This window comes from Piliocolobus tephrosceles, chromosome 9 (genome assembly GCF_002776525.5).
Source record: "Piliocolobus tephrosceles isolate RC106 chromosome 9, ASM277652v3, whole genome shotgun sequence".
Classification (NCBI taxonomy): Eukaryota; Metazoa; Chordata; class Mammalia; order Primates; family Cercopithecidae; genus Piliocolobus; species Piliocolobus tephrosceles.
In genome coordinates, this window is record NC_045442.1 from 124,497,613 (window position 1) to 124,523,632 (window position 26,020).

At 40.7% G+C, this 26,020-nt stretch overlaps 1 long non-coding RNA gene across 2 annotated transcripts in view; it reads left to right on the forward strand.

Moving 5' to 3' along the window:
* Nucleotides 1-26,020, forward strand: part of LOC111554856 — a 65,197-nt gene that overhangs the window by 22,354 nt on the left and 16,823 nt on the right. Inside the window, exons 2-3 of one of the 2 annotated variants that reach the window (XR_002735353.1) lie at nucleotides 1,809-1,890; nucleotides 2,398-2,637. This is a non-coding gene — a long non-coding RNA (uncharacterized LOC111554856). Of the gene's footprint in view, nucleotides 1-1,808; nucleotides 1,891-2,397; nucleotides 2,638-26,020 lie in introns of those variants that run through there. The other variant, XR_002735354.1, reaches the window with a different exon arrangement.

Sequence of the window (26,020 nt, forward strand, 5' to 3'; positions counted from 1 at the left end):
TGTTGTACGTTGCATAGTAGCTTTGGAGAAGACCAACGGTAGCACAACTCGTCACTATGGCTGCTTGTTCAGTGAAGGCCTAATCATTTCTAAAGGTTGCAAACTACACTTGAAGTCTTAATTAAGGTTAATAAATTCCATACTGATTAGAACAGTAACAACCACTGTCTTTTTCTGTGGGGCTACAGCTATTGAGTTGGAGAATATTATATTATTGCCAAGGTTAACGTCTCCTTAATGCCAAATTTCAATGGGAAATTAGGAGGCAAGTTGGACAGTTCTAGAGCCTCAGGCCCTTGCTAAAAAGTCCATCTTTCAACTTTCCTCCTAATTCAGCCCGGGGAAATAGGTAATCAACAGTCCAACCTCCTCAAGAAGAGAGAGAAATGTACCTTTCTACCTGATTCACCTTGAGACATACTGGAAGATGCTTAAGGAGGATTCTATATTTTGGTCAAATGGTTATGTCTATGTAAAGATTTCTTGTGTGTATGTACTTTCTTTTTAAAATCTCAAAGACTTATTCCTTACAGTTTAATGGTGTCAAACTTAATTTTTTAAAAAATATTCACCTTATGTACCTAACTTATCCCACATCATTTGAAATCAAAGAAATGTGGGCTCAGTCCTCCACTTACAAAAGGTGTAACTGTGGGCAAGTTAGTCTTTGTGAAACCCAGCTGTTCCCCTCTGTAAAATGGGGTAATAGCGTCTACCTCAACTGATTGAGGATTCAATGAGATGCGTATATGAAAGCCCTGGGTGCGCTAATCAATAAGAGCACCTCTTTTGTTCTTCCTTTTTACCTGAAAATGGAGAAATAACCTTGTAAATTTCATGTGTTGATTTTCTAACAACAGACAAAAGGTTATGACATACATTACATGTTACAATTTAGTGGAACTGCTCTGGCAAAATAAAAATAGTGGTACGTTGGGCTCCCTAGGAAAAACACCTTTAGCTGAGATTAATATAGACCACTGATGAGTATTAATAAACTAGATAGTGGAGATTTCAAGATAGTGACATCTACAGCATTGGTAAAGCTGTGACTCAAACATTTTTTATGGAGGAAAAAAATAGAAAAACTGCAATGGAAAATGATGTTTTAAATTTTACCATTGCTTTCATTTCATTTGCAAGTCTCTGATCCCATTTTTAACACATTATAGAGTGAAGTTTGTATAAGATGATGATAATTTTATTATAAAATATTAATAAAGCACCCACAGGCATTATGAAAATGATTGTTATCATATCCATCCTGAATTGAAGCAGATGAGTTAGTGAGCACTGAGGAATGTTATGCTGGATATATTCGGGGCTTCATTTTAATTCTATTTGCCAAGGGAAATGCCATAAAGGAAGAATAAAGTTGTTTTCTAGCCACTCATATCGTAACACACATCTGCAATTAAAGGCAGTCCATCTTTTGATTACAAAGGTGATTTACAGGGTATTATTTTCAACTCTTTGTTGAAACAAGCACCTCCTTTCTCCATTAACCTCCTGGGAGAAGGTAGTCTGCCCTTACAATTTAAGGCACATCTTAGAGCCTTCCATGTAATTTACACATTTCAGGTTTGCTAATGGGTTCTTTATATCAAAACTACCATACACAGAAAATCTTTCTTTGAATCTTCGTCTTGAAAGAGACATAGAAACCTGTGAAATTAAAGAGAAGGTTTTATGAAACTGTGACTAAGTTAAATGGAGTTACACTTTTGAGAAGTCAGACTTTACCTAGAAATTTAATGACAGACACAAGAGGGTGTCAAATTCAAATTCAAGTTTCTTTTTCCTCCCAGCCTTTTCAGATTAATGCCAAGAAAATATATGCAGAAGAGCCACCCATGTCACTGGACAAGAGGTTCTAATATTACGTAACAGGTAATGTAATTTCCCATTTTGCTATTTGATAGTCCTGTCTATAGCATACCCAGAGAAACCCTCGGGGAGTTGAGCGATTTATGAGTTCCACAAATTTTTCTCAATGTTGCTGCCTTATGTATCACATTCAAATACGGCTATTCTTCATTAAGAAAAATCAAATATCCACAACAATAGCCATGAAGCAACAGATACATTTATTCTGCTTCTCCACCATTGTGTGATGCTTGTTATATCAAAGAGTTTTTATGGTATTGGAATTGTTCCTCCAGGGCAAATAGGTGACTAATGATTAGAAAGACTGGTCTATGGTCGATGCAAGGGGTCAGCAAACTATAAGGACGAGACCCAACTCTGGTCTGTGGCTTGCTTTTGTAAATTAAGTTTTATTGGAACACTGCCATGCTCACTTGTTTAGGTATGCTGTTTTCATACTTTAAGAGCAGAGTTGGGCAGTTGAGGAAGAGGCCGTATGGCCTGTAAAACTTAAAATATTTACCTTTACAGAAAATGTTGGCTGAGATCTGGTCTATGCTATCAAAATTACTGACATAAGAAGATATTTCCTTATCACCCATAAAGGAAGGAGCAAAACAGCAGCTTGCTCTCAACAGCGCATTTCCAGAGTTCTGTTACCCTTTATTGGTGCCAAAGAAAGGAGAGAAGCTTTGCAAGGAGGTGTTACATTTAGAACAGAGTGTTTCAATGTAGTTACTTTATCACAGAAAAGACTCGGGCAGCAGCGAAAATGGGGATTTAAAGACACATTTGTCTGAGAAAGAAAAATGACATTTAGGTCCTTTAAGAAACAAGTAGATTCCACTAAGAAAATCAAGTTTATTCAAATGAGTTACTTTTCCTTGCTTCTCCAGGCAAGTAACTGAAACTCTTTTTTGATTTTATTTTCTTTCTTTTTAGAGGGCAGGTGATATTTCTCTCCATGAGTTATTAAATGTATACAGTTCCCTTTAGGTCACTGTGTTTCAGATAAAACCATAATTGTTTGTTTTTTGCAATGAACTTCTCTTTTTCATGATCAAATGTGATACTATCTATTAAATATATGAATGGATTCTAATTTATTGGTGTGTGCTTATTTACTCATTATGTATTTGATTTGTGTATATTCACTCAATATGATACAGTGTATGTAATTATCATATGCGTTTCTTCTGTTTGCCTCACGGGCTGCTTTTTCTTCATCTTCTTCGCTTGGCTGCTGCTCTTCTCTCAGTCATCTCAGTGTTGAAATGCCCCGCTCAGTCCTCGGAGTGTTCTTCTATCACTCACTCCTTTGATGGTGTCTTCCAGGCCTGGCTTTAAAGTCGTTTACTGATGATTCACAAACTTATATCTGTAGCCTGATTCACTCTGTTGGCTTCTACACTCTTATATCCAACTTTCTATCTAACACCTCCACTTACAGTCAATATTCATCTCGCGTAACATTTCCAAAACTAAATCCCCAGTTGCAATGGTTTGTTTTGTGTCATCTTGGCTGGCCAGTGCCTAGATATGTGGTCAAACATTATTCTGGATATTTCTGCAAATGTTTTTGAAGGTGATTAACATGTAAATGGGCAGAGTGAGAAAAGTGGATTACCCTCCCTTCCTGTGGGAGAGCCTCGTCCAATCAATTGAAGGCCTGACTAAAACAAAACCCGACCTTCCCTGAGCAAGAAGGAGTTCTGCAGCAGATGGTCTTCAGACTTGACCTGCAGTGTGCCTCTTCCAGGGTCTCCAGCCTGCAGGCTCACCCTGAAGATTCTGGACTTGCCAGTCTCCATAATCAAGCCACTTCCTTCAAAATAAAGAGCTTTCTCTGTACACACACAGACACATACACACACACACAGACACAATTGTTTCTATCTCTCTGGAGAACGTTAAATAATATGTCAATCTTCTACCTTAAATTTGTGCATGCTCCACTTTTCTTTGACCCAGTTAAGAACAATTCTCAATTCTATTCTTTCACTTGCCCAGGTCAGAAATCTTGGAGTCATCCTTGACTCTGCCCCTTTCCTCCCACTCCACAATCAATCCACCAGCAAATCCCACTGGCTTTACCTTCAGAATGTAACCAGAGTCTGACCCCTTCTCCTCTCTACCACCTCCTCCTTGGTCTGAGCTGTGGTCACCTTTGCATTGGATTACAAGTTCTTCTAACTAGTCCCCCTGCCTCTGCACTTGCCTGCACGTTATCTAACCTCACAGCAGCTGGGGTGATCAAAATTATTTACTACTCCAGTGAAAACTCCAGTGATTCATAATCTCATTTGGAATAAAAGCCAATGTTCCTAAAGTAGCTTCTTTGCACTTTCTAGAATATTCTAAACTTGGTCCCGTCTCAGGGTCTTTGCACATGTTGTTCCCACTATGTAGCATGTTCCTTACCCAAAGAGCAACATGCCTCATTCCCTCACCTCCTTCCAGAAATGGCTCAGGTGTTATTAGGTTGGTGCAAAAGAAACTGTGGTTTCAGACCATGAATTTTAAATCATTATAACTAGGTTCAAACACATCTTTGTTAATCAAAATAGGAACCATTATAATCAACACGTTTTTGCCAATGCGATAAGTTTATCCCTGTAGTGTAAAAATCTGTGCTTTGGCGGTGAAACCCCATCTCTACTAAAAAATACAAAAAAGTAGCTGGGCGTGGTGGCGGGCGCCTGTAGTCCCAGCTACTCGGGAGGCTGAGTCAGGAGAATGGCGTGAACCCGGGAGGTGGAGCTTGCAGTAAGCCGAGATTGTGCCACTGCACTCCAGCCTGGGCGACAGAGCGAGACTCCGTCTCAAAAAAAAAAAATCTGTGCTTTGGGATTTGATGAACTCTTGGAAACCCTTTTCTGCATCCTGCTGGTTGTAGGAGCCTTTTCCCTGCAAAAAGTTGTCCAGATTGTTGAGGAAGTGGTAGTCAGTTGGCAAGAGATCAGGAGAATATAGCAGATGAGGCAAAACTTTGTAGCCCAATTCATTCAACATTTGAAGTGTTGGTTGTGTGATGTGTGATTGGGCATCATTGTCAAGAATTGGGCCCTTTCTGTTGACCAATGCTGGCTCAACAATGCCAGCTATAGGTGTTGTAGTTTTCAGTGCATCTCATAGGTTTGCTGAGCATACTTCTCAGATGTAATCGTTCCTCTAGGATTCAGAAAACTGTAGTGAATTAGTCCAGCAAGAGACCACCAAACAGTGACCATGACTTTTTTTTGATGCAAGTTTGTCATTGGGAAGTGCTTTGGAGCTTCTTGGTTCAACCACTGAGCTGGTTGTCACTGGTAGTCATATGAAGTCCACTTTTCGTTGCATGTCACAATACAATCAAGACATGGTTCACTGTTTTTGCATAGAATAGGAGAAGACAACACTTCAAAACAAATTTTTTTTTATTATTTTCAGTCAGCTCATGAGGCATCCACTTATTGAGCTTTTTCACCTTTCCAGTTTGCTTCAAATGCTGAATAACCATAGAATAGTTGATGTTGAGTTCTTTGGGAACTTCTTGTGTAGTTGTAAGAGGATCAGCTTCAATGGTTGCTCTCAACTGGTCTTTGTCAACTTCTGATGCCCTGGCACTATGCTTCTCATCTTCAAGGATTTCATCTCCTTTGCAAGACTTCTTGAACCATCACTGCACTGTACATTTGTTAGCAGGTCCTGGGCCAGGCTAAATGTGTTGTTGATGCTGGGAGTTGTCTCCACTGCTTTACAACCTGCTTTGAACTCAAGAAAATTGCTCGAATTTGCTTTTTGCTACTGTCATTTCCATAGTCTAAAATAAACAGCAAGCAATAAGTCATTAGCCAAAAAATAATCATAATAATAAAGCAAGAAATGTCCACTAAAATTATGTATAACATAACCACATTTAAGAATGTATTCCAATATCAAACAGCAAATTCCAACAATGCAAAAACTGCCATGACTTTTGCACCAACCTAATACTTTTGCAGAGACCTTCCCTAACTACCTAATTTATAATTGCTCCTCACTCTGCAACTTGTATTCTCTACCGCCCTGCCGTGCTTCGTGTTTCTCTACTGCTTTATCAATTTCTAATATATCATAGAATTAACTAATTTTGTGTTCATTCTTTTCTTATTTGGTATTATTTTATAATAACTTATAATAATTAGAAATATGCATTAAAACATACGAAATAATAATGTGTTATTTTGCAACATATTATTATCTATTTCAGCTGTTTCTCTTTCATTCCATTTCTTCTGCCCCACTGGAAAATCAAGCTTGGGGAGGCGGGAATTTGGTTTAATTTGTTCATTGTATTTTATTACCTAGAATAGAGCCTAGAACAAAGTAGTTGTTCAATAAATGTTGAATAAATGTCTCCAATTGACATTTGTATGCATGGTTCTTTACTGGGATGTTGGGACAACGAGAGCGTTGTGAGACATGATTCTTGCCCTTCAATTATTTATTATTTGGTTGTCCCAACTAACATTTTTTTCTGGAAGAATGCAGAGAAAATTATTCCTCTATGACTGGAGGGAAAGTGCTCAAAGACATACTCAACAGAAAGAATTAAATGTCCAGATATGTGGAACAATATTTGATTACCTGAAGGAAATAAATGCTGAAGGATTTCAGAGAAAGCACTAAAGTGATGGAGAAAGGCTCCATGAGGGAGAAGGGCAAAGGAGGAAGGTTCTGAATATGGGAGAGTTGAAATAGGAAAGGGCTAGTGTGGGGCACGGAGGTGAGCTCTGCTCTGCGCGGGCTGGATTGTGGTCCCAGTGATTGTCCTTGTGCATTTTATCTTCCAAGCTATAGGCCTTAGGACTCAGACCACGTCCTGCTCTTCTTTGAAGATGCTGTTCACCACTACCACCAGCAGCACGAGCATATCTGTTTAATCCAGAGGCTCTTTCTTCATTAGGCCTTTTGTGTAAAAGAAGAGAGTTTTAAGAAGATTTGTCAGATAGAAAGATGGCTGAAGGCTGGGAATCATTCCAAATGGCAGTTGCATTAGCATGGAGGGATGTGAGATGATGGTGTGGCCTAAGGAGATAGCATAGAAAGGAAAAGGATGGATCCCTGTGGGTGGTGGGGGAGGCAGGATAAACTAAAAATGTGCAGGGTTTGGTGATTCGTCTGGCTACTTGTGATTCAGAGAGGACAGGTGATGTCATTAGTAGGGATAAAGAAGGAGGAAGGAATGATTTATTTGCATTTGGGGGTGTTCACAGGTTGTGAGACATGTTACATGCAGGGTAACCACGGAACAGGCAAACAGAAGTAAATGCCTTTGCGGTGAGTTGTGTGTCTGGTGATGACATCCTAGGCCTGGAGTTAAGAATTTGATGACTTTCTAGTCACAGGTGATGGTTACAGCAATGGTAAGATACAGGGCAAGAGTTTAAAGAAAGGGAATGAGAAGTCAAAGACAAAGCTTCTGGGGATCCCCAGGGTTTGGGGTCAGGATGAAGAAAAGAAATAGAAAATGGAACTGAGCACTGAAACAGGCAGGAGAAAAGTCAGGGCCGGGTAGGGTAGTTTGATTGATGGAAGTGAAGGCAGCATGAGTGTCTACATGTATTAAGCAATGATGAGCGTTTTGGGAGAACAAGAACTGAGGAACTATATGGGCCATGAGTTTTGTCAAGATAAAGTGAAGGTATTTGGTTAAAATGAAGACAAAGGGTTAAATTTAAAGCAGAGGACTGAACAGTTTCCCTCTGAGAAAGGAGGGTAAAAGATGATCTTGGTGTTAAAGTTGGGGAAAGCGTGGCAGGAGGAAAGGAAGTGATTTTGTCGAGGCCCTTTGGTCACTGAAGAGTAGCTGTGGGAGCTGATCTGAGTTCTCTAAGGCCTTGTCCAGAAGAAGTTTCGTGCACAGGTGTGTGCTCCAAGGCTTAATGCCTAGAGGTGCGATTTTTATCCTCAGCTCTTAGAAAATGAGAGTTGGTTCACCAGGCAACCAAGGCAGGTCATTGATTTTTCTCTTAGAAGTGGGCTCCTTCTCTGCAGCTGGAAGGAAGTGGAAATGTGAGTCCTATCATCACTTTGAATCACTGAAAATCTCTGGTGGATTTTCTCAGCAGATGGGCCATTAATGTACATATTCTCACCAAAATGCAAGCTAAAATAATAAATTTAGCAGACAGATTTTCTATCCCTTCTTCCCCTTCCTCCCTCCAATGTGTTTTTTCTCCCTCCTTTCCTGTTACTTTTTTTTTTTTTTTTTTTTTTTAACCTCTTCTTAAGTAATCAGCTTGCTGGACTGTGGATTAATGGACTTCTGAAAGAGTCTCTCCTGGACAGGGAGAGTGTTCAAAACCTATCTCAAAGGTGAGATAGGTTCAAACCTGAGCATGTGTTCAAACCTACCTCAAAGGTGATCTCTTATGAAAAAAAAGAGAAAGAACATATCTAAAGACCCATTGTGTGGTTCCAGTTTCCTCTTTCTGTGTCCTGGACGGGCTGGAGTCTGTCTTATTTCATTCTTTTGACTGTTTTCCATTAACTCCTGAAGACGAGAAGAGAAACTGTCTTCTTGGAGACTCAAATGTGAGGGGGCTTCCTTCACTCTATGCTACCTTGAGATCAGACTCGGTTCCTTCCCAGGTACCACCCAAGCTCTGGCAAGCAATGTTGGTCTTACTGATGCTTTCAAGAGAAATTGGAGTAAAATTATATATTTGCATTCCACAGGGGAAAAAAAACCTCATAGAAATCATCTGAATACATTCTCTGCTTTTTCTTCTTTTGGATGATCTTCTCCCATGAATCCTCTTCTGAGCAACCTTTTCAGTGGCGGCTTTAGCTTTCCCTCCCTTCCAGCTCATACTCTACTCCTCTCCCATGGTACTCTTCTTAGTAGAAAAACTTAGTTCTGTCTTCTTCTCCATTTGCAACCTCATGCTTTCCGCCTCTCTTAGTCAACAATGAACGTTACTTGGGCTGAATCCACCATAGACGGCAAAGGGTCTGAAAATCATCAGTTTGTATGTGTACATAGGATATTGACACACGGGATCATTTTGGAAGGCTCTTATTTAGTGGTAAGCCTTTGTCATTGAACTTACGTCACAGTCCTGCTCCACCATTGCCACACAGGGGAGCAATAGGGAAGTTAGAGAAATATGGCCACTGGGTTTAGATGAAAACCATACGTTTTTGAGAAAATCAGCCATGGAAACATAGAGTATCGAAGTTTCTTGCAATGAAAAAACAGAGGCAAAACATTACTTTTTTTTTTTTTTCATTTTACTTCAAGTTCTGGAATACATGTGCAGAACGTGCAGGTTTGTTACATAGATATACATGTGCCATGGTGGTTTGCTATACCTATCAACCTGTTATCTAGGTTTTAAGCCCCACATGCGTTAGGTATTTGCCTAGTGCTCTCCCTTCCCTTGACACCCACCCACCAATAGGCTCCGGTGTGTGTTGTTCCCATCCCTGTGTCCATATGTTCTCATTGTTCGAAACATGCAGTGTTTGGTTTACTGTTCCCGTGTTACTTTGTATTTCTGGTTCTAGATCCTTGAGGAATCACCATAGTGTCTTCCACAGTGGTTGAACTAATTTACACTCCCACCAACAGTGTAAGAGAGTCCCTATTTCTCCACAGCCTCACAAGCATCTGTTGTTTCCTGATTTTTTAATAGTCACCATTCTGACATGAGATGGTATCTCATTGTGGTTTTGTTTGCATTTCTCTAATGATCAGTGATGCTGAGCTTTTTTTCATACGTTTGTTGACAACATAAATGTCTTCTTTTGAGAGGTGTCTGTTCATATCCTTTGCCCACTTTTTGATGTTTTTTTTTCTTGTAAATTTGTTTAAGTTCTTGTAGATTCTGAATTTTAAACCTCTGTCAGATGAGTAGATTGCAAATATTTTCTCCCATTCTGTAGGTTGCCTGTTCACTCTGATGGTAGTTTCTTTTGGTGTGCAGAAGCTCTTTAGTTTAATTAGATCCCATTTGTCAGTTTTAGCTTTTGTTGCAATTGCTTTTGGTGTTGTCATCATGAAATCTTTGCCCATGCCTATGTCCTGAAGGGTATTGCCTGGGTTTTCTTCTAGGATTTTTATGGTTTCGGGTTTTATATTTAAGTCTTTAATCCATCTTGAGTTAAGATGTATACATTTTTGTATAAAGTGTAAGGAAGGGGTCCAATTTCAGTTTTCTGCATATGGCTAGCCAGTTTTCACAACTGGTTCTAAACTATTAAATAGGGAATTCTTTTCCCATTGCTTGTTTTTGTCTGGTTTGTCAAAGATCAGCTGGTTGTAGATGTGTGGTGTTATTTTTGAGGTCACTGTTCTGTTTCATTGGTCTATATGTCTGTTTTCATGCCAGTACAATGCTAAAACATTACATTTTTAAAACTGCTGGGCAAGACAACTAGTGGTAACATACGGGTGAGGGAATGGAAGAAATTGATAGGAAATTATCATGTCTTGTGGCACTGCTGAGGTATGAAGTAACTAACTCAGGGAAATATATTTTTAAAAACATGGTTTAAACAGTTTCTGTGAAACATTCTCAGGGAACTGAGGGGTCTGTAGGAGGCAGAGATGAGAGACTGCAAATTCAGTGCCCACATGCAATGCACACACTCACCTCAGTGCCAGCCTCCAGCTGTGTGTGCATATGCCAGGCAGAGATGAGAGACTGCAAATACAATGCCCACATGCAATGCGCACACTCACTTCAGTGCCAGCCTCCAGCTCTGTGTGTGCACATGTCACTGTGGTTGGTCATGTCAGGGTTTCTATTGTGTGCTTCCATCCTTTTCCTGTCACCGCCATGAGAGCCCTGGTTTGCTGTTCCTGGTCAGGATGCCACTTTTTGATCAATGTGTAAAAGAAGTTTTAATTACAACTGAGAGTACAAGTGATTTGAATATGTCTTGAGTAGAACGTTGACCTGATGGACTCTTTCATTTACATTAGAGTAATGCTTTCTAACCATGGATCATGAAATCATCTTACTGAGCTCTATCCATTTCCAAAATAAAATCAACAAAAATGCAAATAGGAGACTGTTTTCTGTATACAAGGGAGGTAATGTTTCATGAAACTTTTCTCTGTGTACAGTGGGTCTTGGTGTAAAATTTATTCTTTGTTATAAGTCATCAAAGAAAAAAACGAGAAACACTAGGTAGAGGACCAATTGTGTTTACATATATGCAACACATTTTGCCTTAAAAGTATGAAATAGAGCTATTATTTTTCCACACACACATTAAAAAAAACCACATGACCCTAGTGGGTCATAAAATCAATTTAGTAGATCACAACAGGCATTATTAAAGGCAAAGGAACAAAATAGAATAGCAAGTATCAGCACTTTTATATAACTGCTATATCATAAGACTTGCTTCTGTCATGCACACTTATGAACCTACATGTATGAAAGGGCTGGGATATGACATAATACATGTTCCTTAACTAGTCATATAACTTTTAGAGACACTGTCAGAGACTCTTCAGGGCAATGGACAATTCTACTCAGAGAACGCTCCATTGCTAAAAGGCAGTCGAGTGAATAGCACGCTGACTATAACACAATTTAGTTCCTCCAAGCATGCCGCCCAAAACTCCAGCACTCAAAGGGTATCCAGAAAAATGTCTCAACAAAAATGTCAAGCCCCACTGTTGCAGAGAGAAAGAGAATGCTTTTCTGTCTTCACCTTGTCCAGTTGGAGTTGGGAGATGATGAGGAAATCTCATCTGCTCTTTATTCAGTGCTGGTGAATATTGAAATAACTAATGTTGCTTTTTGGAAGCTAATGTTAAGACCAAGTTTGGGATGCAAGATGCTGGCTAGGGATCAATAGCTGTGATGGGAGGGAGGAAGCAGGATGGGACAGAGGAAGTCAGGTGCCGTGCAGCCCAACAAAGGCTCAGGGAGCTCTGGAGTGAGTGGTGCCATTCAGGGTGCTTAGCAGAACTGGGCAACTTTTCACACCCGGTCATCAGATGCAGGCTGTCCCTGGAAGGGAATGCCCTCGGGTTGGGGCACCCTTTGCAGCTGAGGTGAACCTTAAAGGAGCTGATGTCTGAGGCTGTCTACTGATCACACTCCACAGCAAGTCCCTCCTTGAAGGGGGATCTGGGTAACACGTTTCCACCATGACTGAAGAAGCCACATATTGCCCATGGATCGAGTATGGCTATAGATGCAAGGGTGGGGGGAGAGGCTGTCGTGGAGGAATGCCAAGAATTCAGTTATTCTTGACCAGTACCGGTTCATTCACCTAGATGTATTTGGTTGCTTTGTATCCCACCTGTTGTTGGGAGAATGGACCCATGCCAGGCAATACACTCATTCATTGATTTACTGGACACACGTTAAGCAGAAGACACTGTGTTGGTGGGATTTCACGATGAGAAGCTCTTTCTTACGAATGCTCAATTTCTGAACATCGATCTTTAATTTCTTACAGCAAGATTAACAATTGTTGCACATTTTAGGAATTTACAGTTTTATAAGTTTCCAAAGCGTATGTTATCTTATTTAATCATCGGAATGCCATGAGGCAAGAATCATCAGTAACATCATTTTATAAATAAGAAACTGAAGGTCAAATAAGTCAAACCACTCAATCAGTTTGCCAGTGGCTAAGGTGGGGCTCTGTGTTTTGTTCCTATGATTTTATTTTTATCTTCATTTTTGTTTTTTTGACACTAGGTCTTACTGTGTCACCCAGGCTGGAGTGCAGTAGTGCAATCATAGCTCACTGGAGTCTTGACCTCCCGGGCTCAAGTGAGCCGCCTGCCTCAGCCTCCAGAGTAACACCTACAAGGGTGCACCACCATGCCTGGCTAAGTTGTTTAAATACATTTTGTAGATATGGGGTCTTGCTATGTTTCCCAGACTGGTCTCCAACTCCTGGGCTCAGACGATCCTCCTACCTCAGCTTCCCAAAGTGCTAGGATTATAGATGTGAGCTACTGCACCTGGCCCCTCTGATTTTATATAATTTGTTTTCTTTCTGCTGTATTATTTTATTTTTACAGAAAGCTGAAATCTGCATCCCTACGGCTTCTATATCTTACCTAGTTTCAGTTCCCTGGATTTGTTAGAATAACAGATCTAATTGATGCTTCTTAGGAAACTGCCCTGTGGGAATGGTTTGTTTCTGTCCCACCCGGCCTCAGCCTCTTGAATCTGGGGATTAGAATCATATGAAGTTTTGCACACCCCATGCCTGGGATCTGGCTAAGAAGATCAAGACACTGGGGTCTGGAACCCCTCGGGTCCCTCAGGCACAGCTACTCTAGGGGGTCTCTGTACCAAGGCAGCTTCTGGGTGGTCAGCATCCTCCACGGTGGCTCAGGACTCCAGAGGTACCTGTCCCAAGAGAGAGCCAGGCAGAAAGCCAGCCACGAAAGTCACAGGGGGCCACTTCTGATGCATCTCATCCCTCACAAGCAAGTCGCTAGATTGATCCCTATTCAGGGAGAGGGAAATTAGACTCTACTTTCTGTGGGAAGACTGCCAAAGGACTTGCAGACCATTTAACAACCATCCTACCTCTTCTGTATCTTATGCTTCTTACCGCCTCCCACGTCTGGGTGTCAGTGGATGTGGTCCTCTTGCTTCCAACCCACCAGCTGGCCCCCGGTTTCTGGCTTTTCTTCATTTCTGGTTTGACATTGTGCAGCTATCGCTGCCTTGTTTGGCTTTACCATCTCTCTCTCTGGGTGAGAAGGAGAATTTTTGACGGCAGCGTCAACGAGCAGAAGGAATACCATCTTGTGACATTTCTTCTCTTCCCAGCTCTCAACAGGTGAACGATTGAGTGGGGATGAATATGAGGGGTAATCCCACAAAAGGCTCTGAAATTACCCAGAAGCTCCTGACCCCACAGATACGGGCCCTGGGCAAATGACCCAGGGGTACAGCTTGACCGAAACAGGTGTACAGGTGATCTCCTAGCACCCTTAGCATCACAGGGACAGATATTCCCGTCAGACAGACCCCCTTCCTGTGCTTAGAGGAGACGACGGCATCTGTCTATAGAACTGACTCATCAGTCTCTGCTTGAGGTGGTGGGGATATCGGAGATCCAATTTATTTCTGTCTCTCTCTATATATATTTAAGTTCTAGGGTACATGTGCACAGCATGGAGGTTTGTTACATATGTATACATGTGCCATGTTGGTTTGCTGCAGCCATTAACTTGTCACTTACATTAGGTATTTCTCCTAATGCTATCCCTTCCCTGTCCCCCCACCCCACAACGGCCCCGGTGTGTGATGTTCCCCATCCTGTCCCCCAGTGTTCTCATTATTCAATTCCCACCTTTGAATGAGAACCAACACAAGCACTTACCACTTGCACTGTTGCTGTAAGTGGGCTGAGAGCTAGTCACATAAAGCATATTCAGTGCAAAGAAAGTAATTCACCGAGTCCAGCTCTCCTGTGGTTAGTGGACTTCATACCTAGGCTTGCCTCCTGTAAGCAGAACATAAACAGCCCATTCAAATTAAGAGCTTGTTGAGAACCCACATGGCTGTAACCAAGGCAGCGGCGGCTTCAGCCACAGCCTCAGAAAGCAAGTGAAGATTCTATTATTTCCCTGGTATTCATAAAAGGGCTACTTTACAACTGTGATCTCACCATGTGGAGAGATTTCATTGAATTTTAAATTTTAGAGCCGACTTTTACAAACAGACATTAAAACTAATAGCTGTGTGCCTGGTGCTTTGAAAGCAAAAGGTGTATTGAGGCAGGATTTGTGCAGAGCTCGTGGGGAGTCACACTGGAGAAAGAAAATGAATATGCAAATGCAAAAACAAAAATCCTCTCCATGTGGAATGTTATTACAGATCCACATGGAGAAAGGAATCTTTAAAATGACCATTTCTCTTTGTTGCATGGCTCAAGATGACTTGGAGCTGGGAATCCAGGAGGCATTTTCAGTGGTCCCTTGTGGAGAGAAGGGGTGGGTGGAGATTGTGCCAAAGCTGTGCTGTACCAGTCTACCCTGGTCTAGGGCTGTTTTGGTTTCCTAAATGGACTGTGGGATGAAGAGTGGTTTATTCATTGTCAAACAAAGCCAAGTTTGTGAGCAGCAGACTGATTCCATTCAAAAGGCCAGAGGAGAGGTCAGAACCTACCAGAACTAAACTCTCTAGAGGCATATGCAAAGGGATGTAGTTAACCCCCAGCCCCACCTTCCCATACACACACTCAGCTGTATGTAACATTGGTATAGCTTGAGCACTGGCTGATTGAGTGTGAGTATGGAAAAGAAAAGACCTAAAGGTTGCAGTGACCCACTGTGTGAAAATCAGTCACAAAGCGTCATTGTAGAGCAAGAGACATTAAAACAAGTGCATTAAACCTTTTTTTTTTTTCAATAAAAAATTAGGGAATCTCCCCCACACCACAAAAGCTAATTTCTCAATACTACAAATTGAAAGTTCTTTTGTTTCTTCACTCCTGCCATGTGAGATTGCAAAAGAATTTTAAGGGTGTTTTTTTCTAACTCATTCTGTTCGAAGCAGGGCAGTTTCCCAGATTTGGGCCCACAATCTAGTGGGGTCCAATATAGGACTGTGGGCCTTAGACTGGGGGGATACTGAGAAGCCATGTGCAGATGGACCTGTGGCTTTGCTGCCTGATAGATTGGCATTGTGCATGCTACATTTGCCCAGTTCCAAGGACTGAGCTTCTGCGTCGTCCAGGTCCTCATGGTGGGATGGGAGTATCTCAGCCCATTTGGATGCAGCTCTGAAAACATTCCTGGTCCTTGGCAGTGTCCTCCCCTGAAGAAGGTGACCTTTTTCAGCAAGTGACTGAGGACTGATTCACACCAGTTTCCAAAACTTGCCTTGGTCTGGAGTCTCTTAATGTTATGTTTCACACAACGGGTTGGATTCCCAAGAGCACTGGGTTTAAGACTCCTGACCCCCATCTCCTTTCCAGCCAAATCTAGTTCTGTGTTCCACCAGCACCAACCACATGTTCCTGCTGGTTTCTTTTCTTCTCCAGGGAACAAACAAGGGTAGTCAATGGAAGTTTCAAATGGGAGCTCTGGCTTATTTTTGCCCCTCTACCTATCAGAGAATACCTTCTTCACTGAGAGATATAATTCGGAGGGAAAGTTTGATTCCCATTGCCAGTGCTTGCAGTAACAGGAGAGAAGGGGTAACCTCAGCCCTGGCTGGGTTGTTTTGAAGCTCTATATTAAAATTTTTTTTTTTTTTTTTTTTTTTTTTTTTTTGAGTTGGAGTCTCACTCTGTCGCCCAGGCTGGAGTGCAGTGGCCGGATCTCAGCTCACTGCAAGCTCCGCCTCCCAGGTTCACGCCATTCTCCTGCCTCAGCCTCCCGAGTAGCTGGGACTACAGGCGTCCGCCACCTTGCCCGGCTAGTTTTTTGTATTTTTTAGTAGAGACAGGGTTTCACCATGTCAGCCAGGATGGTCTTGATCTTCTGATCTCGTGATCCGCCCATCTCGGCCTCCCAAAGTGCTGGGATTACAGGCTTGAGCCACCGCGCCTGGCCTATATTAAAATTCTTATTGCCACCCTAATAAGATTGATAGTAATCACCATAAAGGCCGTATATCATTAGTTGTCCCAAGGCTGCCATGCAACAGGAGTGAAATTAACTTCAGCTCTCATCTTCTTCCGTACTTCCTCTGGGTCTCTGGTGAGGTCTGAGCCTCAGGAGTACTTGTAGCAGGGTGGGGGTATTCTCCTTCCCCACTTCCGGGAAAACTGCAGGGAGGGCTTGTCTTCCTGTGCCCTCAGCCAGGGAGAAGTTAATCAGGTTAGAAATCGCACCTCATAGATTTCTGGAAAACCTCATTCAAAGAACATCAAAGTATTTAAAAAAAGAAAAAAAAAACAGACAAAGAACATCTTTACTATGTGGTTAAAAGCTTGGCTGCAGTGGTGCTTAGGGTGGGGGAAGAATGACTAGGAGGAGCATGGGGGAATTTTAGGGCATTGAAAACGCTCTTTGTGATACTAAGATGGTGGCGTCTTCGTGCCGTTATACATTTGTCCAACCCGCACAACGTTCACACTAAGAGTAAACCATGATATAAACTCTCGATTTGGGGTAATAATGATGGTTCATCAGTCGCAACTAAAGTACCCTTTGGTGGGGGATGTTAATACTGGGTGAGGCTGTGCACGTGTGGAGGTGGGGGATACGGGGAACTCTCTGTACCTTCCGCTTAATTTTGCTGTGAACCTAAATCTGCTGTAAAAGAAAGCCTAAAAAGAAGAAGAAGCTGGGTTACCAGTTATTCTCCGTGAGTTGGAAGGGGAGGATTCAGCGGTTCCCTAGACAGTCTTCCAATCACCTAGTTTTCTTGTCACATTACTCATTACCCACTCCTGCTAACACCAATTTTAAAGTCTTCCTGTAGCTCTGCCAGAAATTGTGGTTTTTACAACTGCTGCAGCCTTTCCTTTAAGTGATAGATTATGGACTCTGGCCCCCTTGCAATTTTTCTGTTCTCTTCATGGTTGTGGGTGAATCATTTAGTCCTTCTTTACTACGATTTCAGTAAAGTTTCAGGGAGGCACATGCCTGTTCTCAGTCTGCCATCTTGAACTGAAACCTGGAAAGCATTTAGAAAAGTAAATATTTTTGGGTCCCAACCCCATACCTACTGAATATAAATTACCTTGTGTGCTGACCAGATAAAAAGAAAAAGTGTGTGTGTGTGTGCGCGCGTGCATGTGTTTTAAATCCCCTGATGACTCTGAAGCAAACCTTCCCTTGAGCAGTGATGGGCCCCTGGGCTGCTGGATCCAGCCCCAGGTCGCAGGCAGATGGGGAATCTGCTCTTTTTCTGTTACCCCAACCACCCAAACAATTTATATTTTCCTTTTGTCCACCATGATGTTTCATACTTTCGTGAACTGCCTGGATTTCATACATTGTCTTTTTCACTTGATCAATTACATTCATCCTTCGTTCTGTCTTTGATGGAAAACCTTTTTAGCTGCTCTCCTGCCTACAGGGCCTTGCATAGGACAGGCACTTGATAAAATAACATGAATTATACTAGAATTCAGCTGAGTTATGTGGATTAACGTGATAGAAGAAGGACAATGCTAGCAAATAACTAAAAAGTATAGGAGGTCAAAGAACAACTGTATTTTCTGGGCTAATAAATGATGAGAATTTTAATTTTTCTTAAATTGAAATAGAAAAAAAGCATGCAATTAATTTCTGTATTTCCATTTTGACCTCGAAGCCTCCACGTCATCTTTTATTTTCATCTATGTCTTTAAATTTTGTGCAACTCCTTAGGTCATGAAAGAGGTACCATCCTATATCCTATGATAGCAGCCCAGCTGTATGTTAAGAGACAGCCTAAAGAAAAGTTGATGTAGGGTAGGGGGCGGGAATGTAAATGCTGTTCACTGGCTGTGTTGAGCTGAATGTACCAGGCTTAGAAGTGCAGTCCTTTGGATTCCAAGTGTGATGACAAAGAGAAATAGATTCAGATGTCGGTGAAGACAAAGACATGTTTATTTAGACATATGTTTCAATAGTGTCTCCTGGGGAAAACTTATTTCATGCCACAGCCGTAGGAAAGGGCTTGGAGGGGTCTCAGGTGAATGAGCCTATATGCTAATTTACTAATTAGCTTCAGGGACTTAAATTTTACTCATCATGAATGCAAAATTTGATGCTTCCCATTGTGCCAGATGCTTTCACAAATCAAACCCTGCAGACAGGAATAATTTTTCTCTTGGGGATGAATTTTATAAGCTGTTATATTACCTTCCACATTGCAATGAACCTCTTCTGGATCCATACATTTTGTAACTTAGAATTTTTTTTTTTTTTTTTTTTTTTTTTGCATTGTGGGACAAGACAGATAATCAGTTCAATTTGGACTACTGAATACTTGCTCTGTTTCCACCTGGAAACTGAGCTCCTGGCGCAGGAATTGTCTTATGCAATTTTGCCACTGCAGCACTAGCTACAGTGCCAGATAGATAGTAGGACACCAACAAATTTTTGTTATGTCATTGATGAATCTTTGAAGAGCAAATGGGGAAGCTGGTGGAACCATATACTGCCTGTGTCTCTGTCCATGAGGAACTTACAGTCTACAGCAGGGATCACACAGTGATGTGTCTATGGGGCCAGGAATGTAGAAATGAATGAGTGAAATGAACTGAGTAGAAGAAAAACAAGCTGCCAGAAATATAGGCAATCTTTCTCTCTTTTTAAAGATGTATTATTATAAGGTCATAAAAAATACATGTAATAGTAGAGAATATGTTATCAATTTGAAATTAAAAGTTAAAATTAAATGTACTTAATATGTCTTATAATAAATATATTGTAATACAGTTTAATATGCAATTCATTACAATTTTGATTTATGCTTTGTGATTTTTAGTTTTATCATTCATCATGCTTTTGACTAGAATATAGAAACATGACAGTTCCTTTTTATTTTTTTGTCCAAACATGACAAAGTCAGGTTTTGTGTTCTGTGTAAACCAGAATTCATCCTTAAACCTTTAACAGGCAGTGACATTTAGTTTTATGCAGTTTCATAATGAAAACCAGCTGTTCACAAATATAGGTATTCTAAATGTGGATACATTCTTGCACAGTGGTTTTCATTGTGAAAGTAACTACTCTCAAGCTATTTGTAAAATTCTGGTTTTCTAACATCATTGTAAAATTTACTTTTCAGTGAAGTGTAGTACAGTAACTTCCATTTGTAGTTTTTGTTCAAATTACATTAAATCGGAGTGTGAATTGAACCCTGTGAGTGCATTCCATAAAGTTTGAAATCTGGAATTTTTTTTCTTTTGCCATTCAGTCTTCAGATCTACAGTTTTGGAAGTGTTTCGCTTGCATTTCAGAAAATTGGTTTGAGAGGGAAACTGAGTTGTATGACTTCTTTTAAAATGGCATGTGAACAACTTTGTAGGAAGTTAAAATTTCATGGGATGTGTTAATGTCAACCCAAAAGGCTAAACCTGTGTTCACACTTTGCTGGTGAAAGGTGATGAGATTTTTTTCTTTGTATTGAAGTAACATGCCTATTTTAGCCAAAAATTGATACAAATCTCTTTGTCACCTGGCACAAGCAGATCATCTGACCTCCGTGTGATAACACCATGCCACACTTTGAGTCCAATAGGCATAAACTGTCTCTGATTTTACATCTGGGGCAGAGAGTGTTCAGCATGTTGCCCTTCTTAAAGTTTTATAATAAACTATTATTCCTGAGTGAATGATTTAACAGATAGCTAAATACAATGCTTTTGCATACTATTAACGTATTGGAGTTAAGTACAGTAGCAAGTCCAACTTTGACCTTGACCGTACCTTATCTGTAGTTCAGTTTACTAATTGGGACAAGTTCACATTAAATTTTCCAAAACTTCTCAACACAACACAACATGTCATGTCCTGATGTGTGTAGCTGTCACTGGCACCATGTCCAGACGTTTGGTCATATCAAAACTCAATGGAAAAGACAAAGAAATACAACTAACTGGCAGCTATCATCTGTACTTGCCTCAACTATAATAGAAAATACCATATAATTTATCTGTTTTTAAGCAACTTGCCCTTGAAATTATCAGATTCATTATCAGAATTCAGAACAAAAGCAACTGTGGTTAGATTTGTAAATGCTTCTTTCTCTCCCATACCCAGCCACCTCTGTAGATGCTCATTCTAAACTCACCAACCGAAAAGGTTTTAATGCCTGGGTCAAGTTTTCACTTAATATGTAACTGTGTTCCCCAGCAGCATTGTTTATTTTACTCACACTATAAATAAACCCCTTGAACTTTTTTTTGTTTTTCATTTTGTTAGTTTTTTTGTCATACTTGATTCAGGTGAAACTTACTGTGAATTGCTTTATATTGATTTCCTAAATTATATTCTTTTGACAGACTTTTTTCATACCAAACGCTTTTTTTTAATACTAACCATACAGAACTATTCTTTCATCTAGCAAAGAAGTGAGTTCTTTCCCATTCTGATTAACAGCTTTGGCCTCTTGGTGGAGCTTCTTTTATCAACTCTCAGAAACGTGAATGCAAGATACCTATCATTGTCTTCCTTACTTTAAGAAAATCGATAGGAAAGCCATGGTGGCAAAAGGCAAAAACGCGAGACCTCAACCTTGGCAATGGCAGGGAGTGGGGGAGGCTGGAATACTGGGGTGATGGTGCCCATCTGGGGGCTGTAGCCGCTGTTCAGCCCCAGCCAGCTGCGGCCGTGGACATGTAGGCTTAGGTCCTGCACGTGAACTACTGGTGTTCGCAATAGTTACAGAGGTCACCTAGGAACATTTTGCAATATAAACAGTTCATCTTACTCTTAAATTTGTGTATGTGTGTTGATTATGAATGCTTTTCGCTCCATGTTTTATCCATGCTTTTGTTTTCTATATTTTCATGCTTTGACATCTTGGGGTCTTGTTGACTTTGGAGGAACTCTTCTCTCCCCCATCCAGGGTTAGCCAATTCCTAGAGAAGGCAAAAAACTCACCTATGAGCATACCTTTTATATGCAAACAGCTAATTATTTCTTCTTTCTTTTTTTTTTTTTTTTTTTTTTTCTTTTTGAGATGGAGTCTCGCTCTGTTGCCCAGGCTGGAGTGCAGTGGCGCAATCTCGGCTCACTGCGACCTCCAACTCCTGGGTTCAAGCGATTCTTCTGCCTCAGCCTCCTGAGTAGCTGGGACCATAGGTGCCCGCCACCACACCCAGCTATTTTGTGTGTGTGTGTATTTTTAGTAGAGACAGGGTTTCACCATGTTGGTCAGGCTGGTCTCGAACTCCTGACCTCGTGATGCACCCACCTTGGCCTCCCAAAGTGCTAGGATTACAGGTGTGAGCCACTGTGCCTGGCCCCAGCCAATTATTTCTAAGCACCTCCTGTGCCCGATTCTCATACTCTGAGCCACTATCCCCTGTCCTAATCACCCTGGTGCCAGGTGCCAGGGAGCTGTGGACAGGGACTCCTATGAGACGTCCCCAGAGCCTGCTGACATTATGTCAACTAGCAGATCCTAACCTGCTCACCTTGCCTCCACCATTCCTTCCCATGAAGACCATGATACAGGTTCTTGTCCACATTTTTACCCACTCTCTCTGCCTCCTAACTGACCCAGGTGTCTCCATGTTACACCCATAGCGTGTCATACCCCTTCTTTTGGGATCTATGAGTAACAAACTCTCTTTTCAATGGCAGCTGTCTCCTGAACTGTCGCCCCCACCATACCTAAATAATACTAAAACTTCAGCCTTGAAATAATAGGGGACTAGCTGTAACACGAAAAGTGGCACAAACTCTTACATTTAGCAACCAGACATAGATCCAACACTTGAACTCTAAATTATTTTATATTCATAAAAATCTTTAATGAGATTTATTTAAACTTTCCAAAGTTTAAACTTTAACATTTCTTAAGTGATTTTAAATAAATATTTTGTTATTAATCACGATTTGTATTTTAGAAGAAAAATAACCTTATGGAAAACATATGAAACAAATGGTAGTTAAATTTTTTAACTTTAATTCATGTTTTTAATGAAGATATATTTAAATGGTGTATATATTAAGTAAAACTATATTTTTGATCTTTTAGATCATTGCTATTAATAAAACAAATTGTGTGAATATTGATTATGACAACATAATTAGTGATTTTATTGAAATCAATCCAGCAAAACAAGTTTAGAGAAATAGAAAATAATTTATGAATTATTTACCTGTATTTCATTACTTATTCAAGCATCATTGGTCTACCTACAGCAAGCCCAGACATGTGCAATAATAATAAATTCAGTTATCATTGGTATTTTGATGATTTGCTGTCAGATAACTATAACTTTATCTGTATTTAAAAGTTTTGTCATTATGCTGGCATATTTGTTAAAATAGGAAGATAGAACACACGCTCTTTAATAGTTTGATTGACTTATGACATTTTTTTAAGAGGTGGGATCTCCCTCTGTCATCCGGCTGGAGTGCAGAGATGTGAACAGAGTTCACTGCAGTCTCCAACTGCTGGACTCAAGCAATGCTTCTGCCTCAGCCTCCCAAATAGCTGGGCCCACAAGCATGTAACACCATGCTCGGCTAATATTTTTATTTTTGTAGAAATGGGGTCTCACTTTGTTGTCGAGCTGGTCTCAAACTCCTGGCTTCAAGCAATCCTCCCACCTTGGCCTCCCGACACTCTGGAATTACAGGTGTGAGCCACCATGCCTGGCCTAATTTATGACTTTTAAATGTTTAGATGTATGGTTTATGGGCCTGCCTTGATCTTCCTGCCCAAGCCCCACAAATTTAGGGACAGGTGGCAGACACACTTCCTTCCTTCCTGTTTCTCAAATGGATAAACCACCTCCTACCGTCTCTTCTAGCATGATGCTTTTTCTCTGAGATCTTCTGATGGCCCCTACCTTGGTCATTGAGTCTCAGCTTCAATGTCACCTCTGTGGGAGGCTCTTCCCTGATGACCCAGGCCCTATAGCACTTCCTTGGCTTATTTTTCTTGTATCTTGTATCATTTCCAGCTATTTCCAAATCTACAACTCTGTGTATATTCTGTCTTCTATCTCTAGGCTGTAGACCCTCAACCAATTAAATCAGAATCTGATGTAGGGCCTGGCAGCAGTATTTTTCTTAAATCACTTAAAATACTCTGTAACGTGCACCCGGGCTTGAGAACCCCTGCCCTGGAGTTGCACTTAGTGATATACTCAATAAAAGAAACAGAAATATTCAGGGAAGCCTTGTTTGCAACAATAAAAAAAAAAGTTTAAAATGACTGAAATATATAGTATCAGGAAAATGGAGATGTAAAGTATGGTATATTCATAAAGTGCAATACATACTATACATCGTTTAAAATAAATTACTTAGAGCTACATAAATCAGCATGGATAAATCCTCCAAGTATATCGAGTAAGAAAAGCAAGTTATAGAAAGATATGTATGGCACAGCACTATTTATAAAAAAATGAAAAAGATGTAAAACTTCATGATGTATGAGTATGTACATCTGTAAGAAAATTTAATTTTTAAAAAAGTTTTGGAATGACAAACACCAGTTTCAGGAAAGTGGTTATTTCTGGAAAGGGAGATGTACAAGGATTAGGGGAAAACACACAAACAAACAAAAAAGCCAAACAAAAAAACCAAACACAGCTACTTTACCTCTTTGCTTTGTTTCTTAAAAAAGACAAGAAAGATCTAAAGTGAACGTGGGAACGTGTTGGGTTTAACAGAGCTTATTCCTTCCACTTTTCTGTGTCCTTGAAATATTTTGTACAAAAACAGTTGATAAATTTACACCATGTTTCTTGAGGTATTATCAATAGGGTTAAAAAGTTAAGGATGATTTTTGTCAATCATCTGGTCTTTCCCCATGTTTTGTAGCAATTATTGTCTTAACTCACTTTTAAGTCTTCTTTAATATCTGAGAATGTAGAGAAAACCTGAGAGCCATCTGGGTTCTTATCACACTTTAATAAGGAAATGTTGCTCCTGCTCTTTGGATGCTATTGAATCCTACTTAAATTTCCCTTTCTCAGAAAAGTCTAAACTATGGTTCTTATCCCTATGCTCATGACTCATCCATTAGTTCATTGCTTACTAATTCAATTAGTATTTCTGAACACACTTTTTTTTTTTTTTTTTTTTTTTTGACAGAGTCTTGCTCTGTCACCCAGGCTGGAGTGCAGCAGTGTGATCACAGCCCACTGTATCACTGTAGTCTCAACCTCCTAGGTCCAGGTCATTCTCCCACGTAGCTGACACTACAGACATGTACCACCACACCCGGCTAATTTTTGTAATTTTTGTATAGCAGAGGGCTTACTATGTTGCCCAGGCTGATCCTGAACTCCTGAGCTCAAGTGATCTGTCTACCTTGGCCTCCCAAAGCTCTGGGATTTCAGGCACAAGCCACCATGCCTGGCCCAAACACACTTCTAAAGTGGAGGCATGGGTAGAATTTTATTCTGAATATACCTTCTCTTACCCTGTTCCTCAGTCTGCCTTCAGATCTCAACTTCAAGTACATTTTTGTTGTGTTTATGGCACATGTATTTCAGATAACTCGAAGAATTTCACAGCTAGTATATTATTCACTTTTAGATTCTCACCCACTTCAAAAGATGTGATTTCGGTTCCTGAAAGTTCCCCATGTGTCACTAACAGAACAATCTGAATGGAAAACGCAAGGCTTGTGTGAAGTTTCGTAAGAATGGATGGTCTTGGAGTCAGCTGGTGGGACCTTATAATTCCTTCTTTAAGGCCAAAGCTCTGGGGCTTTACTGAATATCCAGAGAGCCTTAGAGATGTGTCATTTATTTATTTATCTTTTTTGAGATAGAGTCTCACTCTGTCACCCAGGCTTGAGTGCAGTAGTGCAATCATAGCTCACTATAGCATGAATCTCCTGGGCTCAAGTGAGCCTCCTGCCTCAGCCTTCTGAGTAGCTGGGACTACAGGTGTGAGCCACCAGGCCTGGCTTATATTTTAATTTTTTGTGGAGATGCAGTCTTGCTATGTTGTCCAGGCTGGTCTCCAACTCCTGGCCTCAAGCAATCCTCCTGTCTTGCCCTCCCAAAGTAATAGACCCAGGGATGTGTCATGATGTATTACAGTTCCTGTTTCTTGAGGCCCCAGATCATGTCTGCCCCTCCTGTAGCCCTGGCATTTGTCCTTTCCACTAGTCATCTCTTCACTTAGCGGCAACTTTCTGTTTCACATTGTTGGGGACTTGGTGCCATCCGATTGACTTAAGATACTAGAATTACTGGGTGTTTCTCTTCTATCTTTTTTGTCAAAGTCCGCTTGGCTTTTAATTACCTGCTAATACCTACGTTTGATTCCTTCCTTCCTTCCTTCCTTCCTTCCTTCCTTCCTTCCTTCCTTCCTTCCTTCCTTCCCTCCTTCCCTCCTTCTCTCCCTCCCTCCCTCCCTCCCTCCCTCCTTCCTCCCTCCTTCCCTTCCCTTCCCTTTCCCTTTTTTCCTTCTCCTCCTCCTCCTCCTCCTTCTTCTCCTCCTTCTTCTCCTCCTTCTCCTCTTCCTCCTCCTTTTCTTTCTTTCTTTCTTTCTTTCTTTCTTTCTTTCTTTCTTTCTTTCTTTCTTTCTTTCTTTCTTTCTCTTTCT